The sequence below is a fragment of the Panthera onca genome, chromosome C2 (genome assembly GCF_046562875.1).
Source record: "Panthera onca isolate mPanOnc1 chromosome C2, mPanOnc1 haplotype 2, whole genome shotgun sequence".
NCBI classification, from domain to species: domain Eukaryota; kingdom Metazoa; phylum Chordata; class Mammalia; order Carnivora; family Felidae; genus Panthera; species Panthera onca.
The window spans coordinates 58,843,248-58,864,121 of NC_138347.1; positions in this window are offsets into that span (position 1 = coordinate 58,843,248).

Consider the following 20,874-nt stretch of genomic DNA (forward strand, 5'->3'; position numbering starts at 1 on the left):
AACCCCACATCAGGCTTGCTGTTGTCAGCTCAGAGCCCGCTTTGGATCCTCTGTCTCTCTCTCTTTGCCCCTCCCCTATTTGCGCTCTCTCTCAAAAATAAACTTAAAAAAAAAAAGAAGAAGAAGAAATGCTGCCCATTATCTGAGCTTTCAGCAAGTCATACTCTTTTTGCTGGTGGAGGGTCTTGCCTCAAAGTTGATGGCTGCTGGCTGATCACAGTGACAGTTGCTGACGGTTAGGGCGGTAGTGGCAACATTTTAAAATAAGACAGCAATGAAATTTGCCATTTTGATCGACTCTTTCTTTCATGAATGATTTCTCTGGAGCATATGATACTGTTTGACAGCACTAAATCCTATGTCGTCATTTCAGTAATCATCACAGCATCTTCACCAGGAGTAGCTTCCATCTCAAGAAACCATTTTCTTTGCTTATTTGAAATAAATAACTCCTCTCTCATTAAAGTTTTATGCGATTGCAGCAATTCAGTCCTATCTTCAGGTTCCACTTCTCATTCCAGTTCTCCTGCTATTTCCACCACATCTACAGTTACTGCCTCCACTCAAGTCTTGGACTCCTCAAAGTCATCCATGAGGATTGGAATGAACTTCCTTCAAACTCCTGTTAATGTTTTAGGCACTTCCAGCTAAATACTTTAATTTGCATGGAATGAACTAGATGTCAGTATTTAGAGTTTTTTCTTTTTATGTAAAATTTGTATGCAATTAAATGTTCAAAGCTCACAGGTAAATTTGCTGAGTTTTGAAAAATGCATGCATCTGGCTAACTCAAATGCCTATCACAATATGAGCATTACTATCACCTCAGAAAATCCCTTCATGCCCTCTCCAAGTCCTAGATACAACTGCTGTTTTGATTTTTCCACCATAGATATTATTAAATAATATATACCTGGCTTTAAAAAAGAAGTTTCTATCTAAATGGAGTAATAGAACTTAATTGTTTTTGATGTGTTGATTTATTTGATTGAGCTATTCTTTACCTTACCTTATATTTCATGTTTTTTATTTAGTCTACTTCAGTTGTTTTTTTTTCCCATTTTCCTGCCTTTTTTCTCCCCCTTTTCCCTCGACTTATTTGAATGTTTGATATTCTCATTCTATTCTATAAAGGTTGTTTTTTTTTTTTGTCCCATGTAATTAATACATATTTTTCTAACAATCTAGGCTTAATGAGTGCCTATATTGTTCAACTGGACAAGAAAATTGGTACATTTAAGAGTTTCTCTGCTCACTTCCAAAGCCTCTCCATATCCTTATTCCATGTTTTATTACATGAAAGTTTCTGTTTAACAAATCAATACATGTTTACAATAAGCTTTAGTAATTTCTTTGATTATCATTGCTCCTTGAATTCCATGAATTCAATGGTTCATTGAATTCAATGATGTTTTCCTCACTAATTTACATCCTCAAGAAATATGTCATTTTTTTTTTTGAGAGAGAGAGAAAGAGAGCAAGTGGGGGAGAGGGACAGAGGAAAAGAGGGAGGGAGAGAGAGTTGGAGAGAGAGAGAGAGAGAGAGAAAGAATCTTAAGCAGGCTTCACACTCAGAATGATCCTGAAGTCATGTCCCAAGCCAAAATCAAGAGATCAAGAGTTGGACACTCAACTGACAGAGCCACCCAGGTCCCTCATCCTCAAGAAATTCTTGTGGTAAGAGTTTTGTTAGTAAATATTTTCAGTTCTTCCATGTATAAAATATTTTTATTTTATCTACAAAATTTGGCTAAGATTGGAATTCTCGGCTCAAAATTGCTTTCTTTTGAAACTTTGAAGATAATAGTTCATGATCTTATCACTCCCACTGTTATTTATCAGAAGACTGATGTCAATTAATTTTTATTCATTTGTAGATAATTGTTGTTTTTGTCTTGTGGAAGCTTTAAGGGTTTTCTACCTAATCTTTAGTGTTCTGAAACTTACACTATAGGTGGCCTAGTCTTTTCTTTTTCTTTTTTTGGCTTTCAGTAAGATTTTTGATCTTGGGACTCATGTGTTTCTCAGTTTAGATTAAATATTCTCTGTCATTTGTTTAAATATCGTCTCTCCTCCATTTGGTCTATTCTTACTCTTGGGGACTACTGTGAAGTGGTTATTTAAAATCTGGATGTATTCAGCAGCTGTGTGTGCTTTACTTTTCAGACTATCTCTTGAAGCTTTCATTTCAACATCCAAATACTTAATTTTTGTTCTCTTTAATTGGTTATTTTTATGACTGTGATAGCTTTTTTTCATCTCTCCTGACCTTTATTATTTTTTCCAAAGATTTATTTATCTCGTTCTATTAACTGTTTCTCCATTGTTGGTTCTTCCATTCATTGAGCTTGCTTTCTGTCTGATGTATTAGTTTTCTAAAATATCTCATTACTCTGGGTTGTTTGTTCTTTGTAGCAGAGGTTTTATTTTTGATTATCTGGTTATAAGTGTTTCTGCAGCCTGCCAGAACACTGTCACACTGAAAGTTTGGGGAAGGTCTACCATGCTGACAGGATGTTGATATTTTGGACTCTTCCCATGAATCACAAATGTTATTAATGGTATCTAGAATAGTGAATCCTTTCCAGAAGGTTTTCAATTTACTTTCCCCAGATCCATCAGAAGAATCACTTATGGCAGCAACATCCTTATGAAATGTATTTCTTAAATAATAAGACTTGAAAGTCAAAATGACTCCTTGATCCATGGGCCACAGAATGGATGTGGTGTTAGCAGGAAACCTGGAGAACACACTAAAAGCCACTTAATCATACACTTGCAAATGGTGAATTTTATGTTATGTGAATTATGTCCCAACAAAGTGACCAAAATGAATAAAATCTTTAAGATGCTAAGGGCAGAATCTAGGTAGTGTGTACCTAGGTGCTAACTTTAAAATCGTTTTAATGTTTCTATATATTTGAAAATGCAAAGTGTTGTGAAAAAAATTATGGGCCTGACTTTCCTGATATTATTCCCCATTTCACGGTCTGGATTTTAATAGACCTTTCTTGCTTAACAAAACTTTGAATCTGATCACACCATGACTTACTCAACTCACTTTATTAAGCACTTGACAGGCAGGCATGAAGAGACACACAAACATGGCATGAAAACTGCTTTTAAGAAGCACATAGCAAGTTAAGATGGTGCACAGTGGAACACAGAGTCTGAAGATTCAGAGTTTGATAGTTCCTGGTGGTGCTCTGGTGAGGAAACAGGGAGAATCCCCAGGAGCAAGCAGTGTGGTCTAAGAAGTCTGTGTGCCACATGGGGAGAAGCAATTCTCCTGGTGGAAGAGCATTTGGTAGAAGCCATATTGCTTCCCCATGGGCAAAGATCCCAGAGGACCCCAGAGGGCAGCCCATGGGCAAAGGTCCCAGAGGACCCCAGAGGGCAGCCACGTTTCCTGGATTGGGACGAAGACACCCGAGTAAAGTGAAACCTGGTGCCACCTGTGTGTTGTGATTTGCCATAATCTCTGAACCTCTGCTCTATGCTATTGCACGAACATTTTCTGGGCAAGCTGGCACCTAGCCACTGCTCAGTGAGACCCTCCCCCAGAGAGTTGGAGCAGGTCCTAGCTGCAGGGGTCTCTGAAGTGTGGGGTTTTGAAACACAACCCCTCTGACATAAAACTCTGGAGGAAGGCACCACCTGGCAAGTGGGCAGCTTGGAGAAGGACAAAGTAGAGGTCGGGAGTTGACAGAGGCCTGAGACAAAGGAGGAGTGCTTGATTGTAGGTCGGTGAGAGTGCAAAGCTCCTGCACCAGGGACTAGGGAGCTGGGTGAAACCATTTCACCTCTACCAAACACGTGCATGTGCCCACACCATTTCCATGCCAGGAAGCTAAGCAGCGCCGCCTAGTGGAAAATGGAGCCATTACACCAAGCTTCCCCCAACTGCACCCTCTAGTCACATCACTCAGAAGACCAACACAAATCCCTCCACCTGCTTAGTATGATTCAAAGTTTGGGTTCTAGGGGAAACTAGATGTAACTTCATTCAGGTTTCATTCTGTTTCTGGTTTGTTTATTTGTTCATTTCCTTTGCTTCTGTTTTTGCTTAAATTGTCCTTTTTTTTCTTTCTTTTCTTTCTCTTCCTTGGATACACAAAGAACAAATTCTTTTTTTTTAAATTTTTTTGTAAGATTGTTTATTCTTTTTTATTTTCCTTATTTTATTCTATTTTATTATTTTATTATTTTAATTTTTTAATATTTTCTTAACTTTTTTTCTTTCCTTTCCATTTTTTTTCTCTATTCTATCAAGCTTCTTTCAATAAGCAGACTTAAACACACCTGGGATCTAGCTTCCTTTATTTGATTTTTTGTTTTGTTTCTGATTTTTTAATTTTAACTTTTTGCTTATTAATTCTTTTCCTTCCTCCAAAATGACAAGACAGAAGAATTCACCCTAAAATAAAGAACAGGAAGAAATGATGGCCAGGGATTTAATAAACACAGATATCAGTAAGATGTCTGAACTAGAATTTAAAAGCACAATTATAAAAATACTAGCCAGGATTGAAAAACTATAGAAGACACCAGAGAATCCTTTTCTGTGGAGATAAAAGAACTAAAGTCTAATCAAGCCAAAGTTAAAAATTCTATAACTGAGATGCAATCTCAAATGGATGCCATGATGGCAATGATGGACAAAACAAAGCAGTGAATCAGCGATATAGAAGATAGAATTATGGAGAATAATGAAGCAGAAAAAAAGAGAAACAAAGGCAAAAGGTCATGACACAAGACTTAGAGAACTCAGTGACTTATTAAAAAGGAATAACATCTGAATCATAGGACTCCCAGAAGATGAAGAGAGAGAAAAAGGGACAGAAGGTTTATGTGGGCAAATTGTAACAGAAAACTTTCCTAATCTGGGGTAGGATACTGATATCAAAATCCAAGAAGCACAGAGATCTCCCATTAGATTCAATAAAAACTGACCATCACCAAGGCATATCATAGTCAAATTCACAAAATACACAGACAAGGAAAGAATTATGAAAGCAGCAAGGGAAGAAAGGTCCTTAGCCTATAAGGGAAGACAGATCGAGTTCACAGCAGACCTATCCACAAAAACTTGGCAGGCCAGAAAGGAATGGCAGGATAGTCAATAGAATCAGAAAAATATGTAGCCAAGAATTCTTTATCCAGCAATGCTGTCATTCAAAATAGAAGAAGAGATAAAGAGTTTCCCAGACAAACAAAAACAAAAGGAGTTTCTGACCACTAAATCAGCCTTGCAAGAAATTTTAAGGAGGAGTGGAGAAAAGACAAAACGAAAAGACCAAAGACAACAAAGATAAGAAAGGACCAGTGAACATCACCAGAAACACCAATTCTACAGACAACACAATAGCACTAAATTTATATCTTTCAATAATCATTCTAAATGTAAATGGACTAAATGCTCCAATCAAAAGACATAGGGTATCAGAATGGATAAGAAAACAAGACCCATCTATATGCTACCTACAAGAGACTCATTTTAGACCCTAATGACACCTATAGGTGTGCAGGATGGTTTGGTGTTGATCTGGCTGATTTCATGGACACATGACGCAAAAAAAACTTCCATGCTGTTCTGCCATCTTGCCTCCTTTTCCTAAAGACACCTACAGATTAAAAATAAGGAGATGGAGAACCATCTATCATGCTAATGGACATCAAAAGGAAGCTGGAACAGCCATATTTATATCGACAAATCAGATTTTAAAACAGACTATAACAAGGTATGAAGAAGGGCATTATATCATAATTAAGGAGTCTATCCACCAAGAAAATCTAACAATTATAAATATTTATGCCCCTGATGTGGAAGCACCCAAATATATAAATCGATTAATCACAAACATAAAGAAACTCATCGATAATAATACCATACTATTAGGGGACTTCAACACCCACTTACAGCAATAAACAGATCATCTAAGCAGAAAATGAACAAGGAAACAATGGCTTTGAATGACACACTGGACTGGATAGACTTAACAGATATATTCAGAACATTTCATCCTAAAGCAGCAGAATATACATTCTTCTAGAGTGCATATGGAATGTTCTCCAGAATAGATCATATACTTGGTCACAAATCAGACCTCAACAAGTACAGAAAAGATCAATATCATGTCATGCATATTTTCAGACCACAACACTATGAAACTTGAAATCAACCACAAGAAAACAATTGGAAAAGCCACGAATATTCAGAGATTAAAGAACATCCTATTAGGGGCGCCTGGGTGACTCAGTCAAGTAAGTGTCCAACTCTTGATTTCAACTCAGGTCGTGACCTCATGGTTTGTGAGTTTAATCCCCACATCAGGCTCTGCACTGATAGCCCAAAAACTGCTTGAGATTTTCTCTCTCCCTCTCTCCACCCCTCCACTGTGTTCCCTCTCTCTCCCAGAAAATAAATAACTAAAAAATAAAAAAGAACATCCTACTAACAAATGAATGAGTTAACCAAGAAATTAAAGAGGAATTTAAAAAGTACATGGAAGTCAATGAAAATGAAAGCACAACAGTCCAAAACCTCTGGGATACAGCAGAGCTGGTCTTCAGAGGGAAGTATATAGCGATCCAGGCCTTCCTAAAGAAGGAAGAAAGGTCTCAAATATACAACCTAACCTTACATCTAAAGGAGCTGGAAAAAGAACAGCAAATAAAGCCCAAAACCAGCAGAAGAAGGGAAATAATAAAGATTAGAACAGAAATCAATGATAAAACAAACAAACAAACAAACAAACAGTAGAACAGATCACAGATCAAGGAAGCCAGGAGTTGATTCTTTGAAACAATTAGCAAAATTGATAAACCCTAGCCAGATTGATCGAAAAGAATAAATAAAGTCACGAGTGAAAGAGGAGAGATCACAACCAACACTGAAGAAATACAAATAATAATAACAGAATATTATGAGCCAACAAATATTATATGCCAACAAATTGAGCAATATGGAAGAAATGGACAAATTGCTATAAACATAAACTACTAAAACTGAAACAGGAAGAAATGGAAATTTTGAGCACACCCATAGCCAGTGAAGAAATTGAATCAGTAGAGGTGCGTGGGTGGCTCAATTGGCTAAGCGTCCTACTTTGGCTCAGGTCATGATCTCATAGCTCGTGAGTTTGAGCCCCGTGTCAGGTTCTGTGCTGATAGCTCGGAGCCTGGAGCCTGCTTCAGATTCTGTGTCTCCCTCTCTCTCTGTTCCTACCCCACTCACACTCTGTCTCTCTCCTCTCTTTCAAGAATAAATTAACATTAAAAAAACATTAAACATTAAAAAAAAAAAAAGAAGAGGAAAAAATTGAATCAGTAATCAAAAGTCTCCCAAGAAACAAGAGTCCAGGGCCAGATGGTTTTCTGGGAGAATTCTATGAAACATTTAAAGAAGACTTAACACCTATTATTTTGAAGCTGTTCCAAAAAAATAGAAGTGAAAGGAAAACTTCTAAACTTATTCTATAAGGTTAGCATTGCCTTGATTCCAAAACCAAACAAAGATCCCAATAAAAAGGAGAACTACAGACCAATTTTTCTGATGGACATTGATGCAAAAATTCTCAACAAGATACTGGCAAACTGGATCCAACAATACACTAAAAGAGTCATTCACCATGATAAAGTGGGATTTATTCTCGGGATGCAGAGCTGGTTCAATATTCACAAATCAATCAATGTGATACGTCACATTAGTAAAAGAAAGGAGAAGAACCACATAATCCTCTGAATAGATGTTGAAAAAGTATTTGACAAAATACAGCATGCTTTCTTGATAAAAACCCTCAAGAAAATAGAGATAGAAAGAACATACCTCAAGATCATAAAGGCCATATGTGAAAGACCCACAGCTATTATCATCCTCAATGGGGAAAAACTGAGAGCTTTCCCTTTATAATCAGTAACATGACAGGGATATCCACTCTCACCACTGTCATTCAACATAGGACTGTAAGTCCTAGCCCTCAGCAATCAGACAACAAAAAGAAATAAAAGGCATCTAAATCAGTAAGGAAGAAGTCAAACTTTCAGTCTTTGCAGATGGCATGATACTCTAAGTGCAAAACCCAAAGACCCCACCAAAAAACTGCTAGAACTAATACATGAATTAAGCAAAGTTGCAGGATATAAAATTAACGTACAGAAATCAGATGCATTTCTATACACCAATAATGAGGCAGCAGAAAAAGAAATCAAGGAATTGATTCCATTTACAATTACACCAAAACCCACAAAATACCTAGGAATAAACTTAACCAAGGAGGTAAAATATCTATACTCTGAAAACTATAGAAAAGTTATGAAAGAAACTGAAGGAGAAAGAAATGGAAAAACATTCCATGCTCATGGTTTGGAAGAAGAAATATTGTTAAAATGTCAATACTACTCAAAGCAATCTACATATTCAAGGAAATCCCTATCAAAATAACACCAGCATTCTTCACAGAGCTAGAACAAACAATTCTAAAATTTTTATGGAACCACAAAAGACCCCGAATAGCCAAAGCAATGTTGAAAAGAAAAACAAAGCTGGAGGCATCACAATTCCAGACTTCAAATTGTACTACAAAGCTGTAATCATCAAGACAGCATGGTATTGGCACATTTAAAATAGACACTCAGATCAATGGAACAGAATAGAGAACCCAGAAGTGGACCCACAAATGTATGTCCAACTAATCTTTGACTAAGCAGGAAAGAATATCCAATGGAATAAAGAAAGTTTCTTCAGAAAATGGTGTTGGGAAAGTTGGACAACAACATGTAGAAGAATGAAACTGGATCACTTTCTTACACCATACACAAAAAATAAACAGAAAATGGCTGAAAAACATAAATGTACGATAGGAAACAGTCAAAATACTAGAGGAGAAAGCAGGCAACAACCTCTTCAACCTCGGCCACAGCAACTTCTTACTTGACATGGGAGGCAAGGGAAATAAAAGCAAAAATGAACTATTGGAACCTCATCAAGATAAAAAGCTTTTGCACAGTGAAGGAAACAATCAGAAAAACGAATAGGCAACTGAGAGAATGAGAAGTGACATATAAGATAAAGGGTTAATATCCAAAATCTATAAAGAACTTATCAAATTTAACACCCAGACAACAAATAATCCAGTGAAGAAATGAGCAGAAGACACGAGTAGATATTTCTCCAAAGAAGACACACAGATGGCTAACAGATACATGAAAAGATGCTCAACATTACTTGTCATCAGGGAAATACAAATTAAAACGGAATGAGATACCACCTCACACCTGTCAGAATGGCTAAAATTAACTCAGACAACAACAGATGTTGATGAGGATGTGGGTAAAGGGGAATCCTGTGGCACTGCTGGTGGGAATGCAAACTGGTGCAGCCTCTCCGGAAAATAGTATGGAGGTTCCTCAAAAAATTAAAAATAGAACTACCCTACGACCCAACAACTGCACCACTAGATATTTATCCAAAGGATACCAAAATGCTGATTCAAAGGGACACATGCACTCCAATATTTATAGCAACACTATTGACAATAGTCAAATTATGGAAAGAGACCAAATGTCCGTTGACTGACGAATGGATAAAGAAGATGTGGTATATATGTACAATAGAATATTCCTCGGTGATTAAAAAGAAGGAAATTTTGTTACTTGCAACATGAGTGGAAACAGAATGTATTATGCTAAGTGAAATAAGTCAGTGAGTGAAAGACAAATATATGATTTCATTCATATGTGGAATTTAAGAAATAAAACAGATGAATATAGGGGAAGGGAAGCAAAAATAAGATAAAAACAGAAAGGGAGGCAAACCATAAAAGACTCTTAAATACAGAGAACAAACTGAGGTTTGCTGGAGGGGAAGTGAGTGGGGGGATGGGCTAAATGGGTGATGGGCATTAAGGAGGGCACTTGGGATGAGCACTGGGTGTTGCATGTAAGTGATGGATCATTAAAATCTACTCCTAAAATCATTATTACATTTCATGTTAACTTACTTGATTTAAATTAAGGGGAAAAAAGAAAGAAACACCTAGCACCAGTAGCTTGGGAGAACAGACACCTAACTATAATAATGCACCTTCCACTGCCCAGAAGAGGAGACTGCAGGAAATGGGAATGCAGTGAAGGGCTCTGAACCAGAAGGAGGCAAAACACAGTGAAGGAGGAATGAAAGTAGCTCCAAAGGTTATCATCCACCCTTGAGACTTTGACACTGAGCCCAACTTGTGCCTCAGTCTAGGATTTTAAAATTGTTTCCTATGAAAATAGACCCTATTCTCCAAATGTGATTGCCTTAGGACCCAGAGAAAAGGGAGGCTCTCCAAATGGAAAGTGGGAGCCATGAGAGAAGGTATTCCTATGCCCATAAATTTTGTTCTCTCATAGAATAAAAACTCATAACGGCAAGAGTATCCTGTGTCTCCACCACGGTGTAAGTGTCTCAAGGGATGCAGACAACTTCACATGGTTAAGATACATTAATGTGGAATTCATGTATTTTGGAGCTTAGATATGATCCACTTCCTGAGTTCCTATGAAGACGTGCCTAACCTCTGGAAGCTTACAACACCCAGAGTGGCATTCTTCCTGTGTGTTTAATCTATCAGATATAATTGGAATGTTAATTATTTCCTCAAACATTTTTCACTTCCATCTATGATGGCAGGTTCCTCTACATTTAGTGTTGAATGGATTCTGTTAACAGAAATTCCTAGAAAAGAGGGAAACATTAGAAAGAAGAAAATACTTGTACGAGCGATTGCAAAAGGTTTTGAAAATCTCCACTGGAAAGATATTTAATGGGTAGTGTCAGAACATGGGGCTACCCATAGATTACCCTCTTCCTTTCTCCATTGATTTGGGCAGTTAGACAATTAGAGTCATAGCTAGACTGATAAATATTAAAATATAATAAATTAGAACCAAAAGTTGTATTGGAGTATATAGCTTAAATATGCAGCCACAATGAGTTTCTTAGCACGTCACTACAGACTTAAACTGATCCTCTCACAGAGTCCAGGTCTGCTCCACCAGCAGGCAGATCCAAAATTCAATTTCATCTCACGAATTCACTAGGTCGATACGTCACTCCTTTTCTTGTAGGAAGGTATGTAGAGAATTCGAAGTGTTTTGTACAGAACATTCCCTGTTGATTGGAGTGGAGTAAAAATTCTCCATTTTCGTAAATATAAGAATCAGAGATAGTGTTCCCCCACTGGATATCCGTCTGTCCAAAATGAATTCTTATAATAGTGTGCATTTTATGACATTTTGTCATTTACAATTGACTTTCTCATGATTATCTCATTTGGCTCTTATAGGGTTCTTCTGGGAATTGGGGGGCTCAAAACAGGAATTCTGTAAGTAACTATGAGTCCTGCAATTCTAAGATCTACACATAGATTCCCATGATACTACTGTTCCAAGATTTGGGATTACAACCAATGTCACATTTATCATAATATTTCAGGACCATTTAACTTCAATTTAGGACAATATGGTCCAAAAATAAAAGAGGCATTAAAAGGAGAGGATGAGGGGTGTCTGGGTGCCTCAGTCAGTTGAACATCTGATTCTTGGTTTCCCCTCAGGTCATGATCCCAGGGTCATGGGATCAAGCCTCAAGTTGGGCTCTGTGTTGAGTGTGGAGCTTGCTCAAGATTCTCTCTCTTCCTTTCCCTTGGCCCCTCTCCTCCACTTCCTCTCTCTCTCTCTCTAAAATTAAATACATATTTTTGGAAAATAGTTAAGTGGAATTATGTAGGCACAAATAACCAAATGAATTATCATCCTTGATATTCTTCTTTTCCATTAGCACTGATAATCACTCCACAGAGCCTGGGAATCCTCTCTCCTTCTTCCTGATCCCTCTAACCAAGTTTTGACAAGTCTTCCTCCATTCTCTCCCTCACGTATTACCTCCCCTTCCATGCCTACCACCATATTTTCAGTCTCAGCCTTCACCCCCTACTCTGCAACAGCCTACCCACTGATTTCCCTGGCTCCAGAACCCTGCCTTATCTTACCCATCTTCTACTCTATAGAAACAATGACCTTCCAAATACATAAATCTGTTTACCACCTCTCCTCACTCTCAGTGAGAGATGCTGTTAATGGGGTAAATCTACACACAGTTCAACTCCCCTTTTCCTTCGCAATCCCAGCTCAAGCGGTGATTGAGTTCTCTCAACTGCCTTGAACCTAGTAAGAGCCATCATGTTTATTCATGTCACCAGCTATAGGGAATTCAATTGAATGACTTCCGGGAAAGTTTCACAATTTTAATAAAAGGCATCTATGCAGTAAATCCTCCCAACACCAGCCAGTGCTAGCTCAGAGAGAGAGCTGAGAATATTATTCTCTTGCTCTGAAATGCTCTAACAGAAATAGTATGATTATACTCTTCTTTAATACTGTGATTCCTTTGCAAGTGCCCTTTCCTTCTTTTATGATCTCTCACTGATTCCAACCATTACCTTTCTGATACACACTGCCCTCCGTGGTTGAATTATTTGGCTCAGCTGATGTGCCATTTATCCATATAGCTGTTAAGAACAGCCGTAATGGTCATGGGTACTTAAAATTTTTCCTTCAGCTTAATTGAGGTATAATTGACCTATAACATTGTGTAAGGCAAATGTGTACAAGGTAATGATTTGATATATGCATATATTGCAAAATGATTACCACAATAAGGTTAGTTAATATGTTTACCCCTTCACATAGTTACAATTTTTATGTGTGCATGAGAACTTTTAAGATATACTCTCCTACAAGTTTCAAATCTACAGTATTGTTAACTATAGTCACCATGCTATATTATTCCACATTATTCCTCTGGAACTTATTCATCTTGTAACCGGAAGTTTGTACCCTTTGACTACCTTCATCCATTTCCCTACTCTCCTCAAACCCCTGACTCCTGGCTACCATCAGTCTGATCTTTATTTCTATGAGTTTGATTTTTTAGATTCCACATATGTGTGAGATCATACAGTATTTGTCTTTCTCCGTCAGACTTATTTCACTTAACATAATGCCTTCAACATAATGCTTTCAAGTTTTATCCATGTTGTTATGAATGGCAGGATTTACTTCTTTTTGGCTAAATAATATTTCATTGTGTGTATCTACCACATCTTCTTTATCCATTTATTTATCAGTGGACACTTAGGTTGTTTCCATATCTGGGATATTGCAAATAATGCTGCAGTGAACAAGGAAGGGAGTGAGGATATCTCTGTAAGATAGTGATTTCAGTTCCTTTGGATATATACTCAGGAGTAGAATTTCTGGATCATATGGTAGCTCTACTTTTAATTTGTTGAGGAACCTCATGCTATTTTCCAAAATGACTGCACCAATTTACATTCCCACCAACAGTGCACGAGGGTTGCCTTTTCTCCACATTCTTACCAGCACTTGTTATGTCTTCTCTTTTGGTAATAGCAATTCTTATAGATGTGAGGGGATATCTCATTGTGGTTTTGTTTTTCATTTCCCTGATGATTAGTGATGCTGAGCACTTTTTGTGTACTGCTGGTCATTTTGTGTACTGCTGGTCATATATTTTCTTTGTAAAACGTCTTTTCAGGTTTTTTGTTGTTTTAAAAATATCCGATTTTTTTTTTTTTTTTGCTATTGAATTGTATGAGTTGCTTATATATTTTAGATATCGAGGTCACTGTTTAAACTCCCTGGTTATGTGGGACCAGAGGTTACACTTAACAGTTGGACAGTACTGCCGGCCTGGCTCCCTGCTTAAGCACACCTGTAGGATGAGCTCTACAGCTGCTCAGATTCCTTGGTCAGCCTTTTGGGTCAAGTGGGCCTAGAGGCTATACTCAGCAATTGGGCAGGGCTGCAAATTTGCTCCCCTGACTGGTTGGGACTATAGAGTGGGCTCATTGCTTGCATGGTTTGTTGACTGGAGACCAGAATTACGCAGAACTGCCCGCCAAGCTCCCTTGAGCAGATGTGGCCACTGGCTTGACTCTGGGCAGAGCTGCTGGCTGGGATCTCTTCCCAGGGCACTGCTGCAAGGAAGAACGTGATTCTCCAAGATCTGAGTGCTGTTGCTGTAAACCTTGCCCCACATTCTCTCTATCTAATCCTCAGTGATCAAGTCTTAAAGATTCCCCCAGTGATCCCCATGAGGCGAGATCTGAGTGGGCCTCCCAAGAAGTGTCCCACAACTCTGAGGGAGCTATATGTCCACCTCGGGCTCTCTTTTATCCACTGGGTAAAATGTAGGCCCAAAGGGGCCCTCTTGGTGCAGCACAGAGCTGGTCTGGAGGAGGGGAGATGTGGTCAGTGTATAGCCAATCCTCTTGCCCTTCTAATGCAGTCCTTCAGGGTCTCTGTGGTGGGGGGGAGGATGCTTCAGCCTCACCCTGGGTTCTGGGATTTCCTCAATGGAAATGTCTTGGAAATTGAATTTCTGGACTATGGATAGTTGTTAGTCTTCTTGTGAGAGAGACTGAAGTCTGTAATGATTTATGTCACTGTTATGCCCAGAATTCGTGATCCCCAAAGACCACCAGGGAGCCGAGTCTGATGCAAAAGCAAAGAGCCTTTATTCGAGCTAGCTTGAGCTCAATCCCCTACCTGCACCGACGCAGCAGTGAGATACTGGAGAGAGAGAGCGGGTTTCAAAAGCACAAAGGTTTTATAGGGATCATGGCCTTAGCCGATTGGCTGGGGAAGGGTCATGGCCTCAGCTGATTGGCTGGGGAAGGATAGAACAATGGCTGCCCAGATCAGCAATTATCAGTGTCACCTGGAACTTGTTAAAAATGCAAATGTTGGGCCTGGTGGTCACAGATCCACTGAATCAGAAACTCTGGGGGTGGGGCTCAGCAATCTGTGTTTGAACAAGTCTTCCAGGAGATTCTGATGCACCTGAAGTTTAAGAACCACTGTGCCTGAGGATCTCTAACATGTTTGGCCTTGGTGTATACAGAACGTTTCTCACTGGTCACCTATTAACCATTGGCTGTCAGCCTTGCTGTGCTATATGAATACCTAGCACCAAACACCATCCCCAGAGACTCTGATTTAATTGGTTTGGAGAGGGGTAAAATGCTCCCAGGTCATTCTAAGCCTGGACAGGGTTCAGGGCTCCTGCCTCTGGCCCCTACCTGAGGGAAGCTCTCCCTCTTCTACTCACACTTTCCACGCCTCTCACACTCCCCTTCCTCCCACCTTAGACTTCGGAAGAATGCATCAATCGGTAGCCTGCTTTCTTAGAAAACATAAGTTACTCAAGGGGAGGAGGTGTGGTCTGAGCTTTGAGCAGGAACTTCTTTCTGCGGCCATGTCGGGGACATAGTCACTAGTTGGTGGCCTAGGTCTGCTCTTTCAGTCACCAACTTCTTGACCTCCATTCCTAATGTCATATTTGAAAGGTAAAGAAACATAGGACTAGTTCTGCTGCTTGGAGATGGAATTATATTTATAGTTAGGCAAAATTTGGTTACATAAATTGAACTTATGATCTACTCACGAGTATCTTCAGGAATACGTACTGTCAAAGTTATATCGTGTCTTATTCATTTATATCACCTTTCTTGGGAACATATAAATTTAAATCCAGGCCTGGTATGCACGGAAAACTTCTGTGAGATGGGAAAGGTATAAGGTACTGCTTTACATTCTTTCTATCCATCATTTGCATCTCCAGATCCAGAAATAGATCCACTTGAGTCCTCATTTTACTTCCTGTCATATTCAATCATTTGAATAACAATCCACCTCTTAAAATCTTTTTTTCAGCAGCTTTTGTGAAACAAGGGTTTCAGATGCCATGACAGGTTTGTAATGGAACCACTGCTCTAAGAGCGAAAAGAAGTGTGGTAGAGCCATGCAATGTTAATTTTCTTTGTTCATTTCTGTACATTGGTAGAAGAAAAACATGTACCAGAAAAAATATATTCAACTGAACCATATTGATGGATAATTTGCTCTTCCGAGCCTGAATTATATTTTCTGAGGGTACTTCTGGGTTACAGGATAAGCAAACCCATTATAGTACAGTCTCAATCCCAGTTAAAACCATTTGTAGCCCACTATGGGACTACCAGTAAAGGTAGAATGCAATCCACTAGCCAACTATGCACAGACTTTTGCCTTCAAGCAATCTTACCCAACCAGTTTCAAAGGATTTGTTCCTTGTAGACAAAGGTATAGTTTCTTTACCTTTACCTTTCATTTCTTTACCTTTTTTCATTAGTCAGCAGTTACTAAGGGAATGTGTCATCTGTAAGCCCAAAAATGCATGACCTGAGTCCCTCCATGCCTATTCATTTTGCCCAGGTAGCTTCAAGGTAGGGATATGACTAAAAAACAGTGGCCTGCTCTTCCAATTCCCTTCTGAGCCAGCAACTGGGGTTTTTGATGAGCAGCTACATGACTCACTTTAATTTTTCCTCTAAATTTCCACAGGGGATTCTAAATCTGAGTTCCACATACAGGGGTATTCCTTTTGTTCAGTCACCTAGGCCTCATTCGCCTGACCATATAGCAGGGCCACTGGCTGTAGCTACAGAGATTCTAAGCATCCAAACCACTACCAGAGGGTAGGAGCTTTACTCCCCTTTCAGTGTTAAATAGACAACTCTCAGCTCTCTGCCCATTGTACAGATTTGTGTTGCCTTCTTCCTTTAAGGCTAACCCTCTTTAGCATGCTGCTGATTTCCATACAGCAACGTGACCCTCAGTCCAAGAACTCCAATCAGTGAACAGTGAACAAAGCCAGCGACCCCAGGCCTTTCTTCAGCTGGGATAAAAATCATAAGGTTCAGACAGCAATAGGGCTAGGGAGTCCTCAGAGACCTCTATCAAATTCCCTACAGGCAATAAATCAGCTTGCTCCTATATGTGTGGGACACCCCTGGACATCTCCCTTTGGCATGCTCTTGAGTATATCACTTCTGCTTTAGGAGAGTCTTCTGTGCTTGTTCTTTTTGTGCATGTGTGTGATTTTTTTTTTTACATTTAACCAACATACAGGGTATACAGTGTGTTCTTGGTTTTGGGGGTAGATTCCATGATTCATTGCTTATATACAACACCCAGTGCTCATCCCAACAAGTGCCCTCCTGGACAGTCTCTTTGGCATTACCCAAGACATGGTTCACATTACTGGCCCCAAATCAATTGGTGCCTTTCTATGGTGAGGGTAGTTTTGACCAAGGCCAAGAAACAAGCTAGCAATTGTTTTTCACATGGGCAGTTTTTGAGAACAAAACTTGAGAGGTGTCCATTGAGTAATGTATTGCATTTCTGCCAAAAGCTCCAATCCTGTGTATGTTGTGGTTGTACTTATTTCTAATGTCATCTGAGGAGTTGGTTCATAGAACATAATAAGACTGCCTGTGCCACTGTCCTTTGTACATTTTTTAACCCTTGTTTCTGCTCAAAAACTCATTGAAATTCAAATTTCTTTGGAGGAATTAAGTCCAACAAGATTTCTAGGTGAGGAGTGTGACTTCTTCCCAAACCTGAGTAGCCAGTCCTCCTGGTCTCTGATATACTTGTTTATTGGCAGGATCTCCAAGAGATAATTCACTTCTCACAGTTTGAGGAATGTTTCTAGTTTTTCCAGCGCACATGATCCCCAGATTGGGCTGGGCCTTGAATTTTAGCAGCAGTTATTGGCCCCCATTTTCTTATCATAATATTCCAAAGGCCCTTAGGCCTCCTCCTGAGCATCCTTTCAGGAATGTCTGGAGTGTGGTACTTTCCCTTGTTCTTAATGGTGATCAGGCCTAATCTCATCTCATTAGATTGTGACATTATGTCATCACATTCAAATTTGCTGTGCCCAAACAGTAAATGCATACTGGGTTTCATTCCATGGGAATACCAATGTACTTACTTAGCTGGACTCAGAAATTGTTTCAGAAAAGAAATCACCAGGAAGACCTAAAATGGCCTCCTAATCTCCTTTAGCTTTTCTACATAGTCTTTACCATATCGGATATTGCTAAAGCTATCAGTGAAATCAGTTTCTTTTCATCCTCCACAGTCTACTGTTAACCTCTGGGAGACATCTGCCTTATGTACTGGGGCCAGACAGGACTCTTAAGGGAGCTAGTAGGAATCAAAACTCCCACTTCAATTATTTCCATCAGAGCAGTTATTTTTTGATGCTTCCTGGAATTCTGCATTTATGAATATTTACTAGAAAGGAGGGCTAAGATAATTCCAAAGATTCTCATGTGGCATGGCCAATTAAAATTGGGCAAAGGTTGAGGACATCAGGCTTCATTCATGTATAATATCATCCCATTTACATATTCAGGTTAAGGTGATGATGACCAAATGACTCTCCAGCCACATTTTTTCAATGGGAAACATTCCCCCGTCTTAGTTCTCTTCATCTGTGGCATCTGCATGTCCTCCCAATTTTACCTTCAGGCCTTTGGGGTCACCTTCTTGGTCTCCCAGGTTTATCAGGGGATTTTCCCTGCCTATCTTCTTTCTTTCTTGGGAGTTCACCAGTAAAGCAATATGGGTTGCAGACCCACTGTTTAATCATTTCCTTCCCAAGCACCATTCATCACCTGCTCCCCTGCCTAGCTTACATCTCTCTAAGACAAATGAAGTACATAACCACCATTTATGAGATTAGTTGGATTAGATTAGATTTTCTAGGAGGGGAGCTTCAAAAATGGATTTTTATAGACAAGTTTTATTGAGGGAGTAGTCTTCAGAACGAATCTCTAAGACAGAATGTGAAGCAGAAGAGGGAAGTAGAGAGAGGTAATCAGGATGTGACTTCAGGTACAAAATAGCCTGGGTTGGTTCCTTGGGGGTGGGGGTGCGCTGGAGCATAAGTTGCACCACAGAGTTGTTCCCCTTTGAGATAAGGGGTTGATCTATCATACCTAGTATGAACTAGTCACTGATTGCTTATAGGCTATGGTGAGGGAGTTGGCAGTCTCCCAGAGAGGTGACAACCATCATCCAAGGAAGTGGGTGGATAGGTAGCTGTGAGTCATTGGCAGTCCACACTTCCAGAGTTTGGGAATTTGTATAACTGCCGGTAAATGCAATTGGGAAGACGTAACAATGCCATCAATACACATGCCCTATTCCACCTATTTGACTTGAGATAATTGACTTGAAAACTTTAAAAATGTATTAAAGAGGAAACAGAAAACAGTACATATGAGGTAACAATGCCATCAATACACATGCCCTATTCCACCTATTTGACTTGAGATAATTGACTTGAAAACTCTAAAAATGTATTAAAGAGGAAACAGAAAACAGTTTAGAAATGTTGTTGATGAAGTGACAGATGTACATGTAACATTAGTGAAGTTGATAGTATGCTTTGTGAAATGAAATAGACTGCACTGGGGTTCCCTTCAGACATGTGGATACATACAGGTTCAGTAGGGGTAAGAATACTGATAAGTATGGAGCTTACCAGTTAGGGCAGAATTTACAAAATTTTGATGGCAGGAAACTTGTCATTAAAAAATTGTATACAATTTGAAATTTTTAGCAGGCATTCCTTTTGAAAACCATTACCTGTGCCCAATCAGAGGTGATCTTTTTTTGTAATGTTTTTTATTTGAGTATGGTTGCCACACAATGTTACATTAGTTTCGGGTGTACAACATAGTGATTCAATTTCTCTTTACATTACACTATGCTCACCACGAGATGTGATTTTGGAATAAATTTATGGGTAGCATTTCTTTATTTCTTTATAAAGATGAGAAAACTGATCTTCAATCTATACATTTGTTATATATATTATATATATATTATTGTTATATATTATAAGCATATATATATGTATGTGTGTGTGTGTATATATATATATATATATATATATATATATATATGGGGAGAGAGAGAGAGAGAGAGATTGATTGATTGATTGATTTTAAGGAATTAGCTTACATATGAAGGCTGGCAAGTCCAAAATCTACAGGGGGAGCTGACAGGCTGGAGACCCAGGGAGGAGCTGATGTTGTAGTTCTAGTCCAAAGGCCATCTGGTATTGGAATCCTTCTTCTGGGAAGGTCAGTCTTTTTCTATCAAGGCCTTCAACTGATTGGATGAGGCCCACCCTCAAATTATGGAGGACAATGTGCTTAGCTCAAAATCTACTGATTTAAATATTGATCTTGGGGTGTCTGGGTGGCTTTGTCAGTTAAGCATCCAACTCTTGATTTTGGCTCAAGTCATGATCTCACACTTCGCGAGATAAAGTCCCACATGGGGCTCTTTGCTGACAGCACAGAGCCTACTTGGGATTCTTTTTCTCCCTCTCTTTCTCTGCCCCTCCTCCACTCATTCTTTCTCTCTTTCTCTCTCACTCTCAAAAGTAAATAAACATTTAAAAGTATAAATATTGATCTCATTTAGAAAATACCTTCACGGAAAATTCTTTTTTTTTTTTTATTTTTTTTTTTAACGTTTATTTATTTTTGAGACAGGGCATGAACAGGGGAGGGGTAGAGAGAAAGGGAGACACAGAATGTGAAACAGGCTCCAGGCTCCGAGCTGTCGGCACAGAGCCCAACGCGGGGCTCGAACTCACGGACCGTGAGATCATGACCTGAGCCGAAGTCGGACGCTTAACCAACCGAGCCACCCAGGCGCCCCCTTCATGGAAACTTCTAAAACAACATTTGACCAAATATTTTGGTACTTTGGCCTAGAGAAATTGACACATGAAATTAATCATCATATTGCCCAATCCTTTACAAACTTCTAGAGTATTCAGCTCCTTTTCTTCTCTTATATTTCATAGTATAACTTCTCCTATGCTGAGCCTTGTGCATTTATTCACCAGGCTATTCTTAAATTTTCTATTCTTAAATTTTCCTGGTTCAATGTATTTCA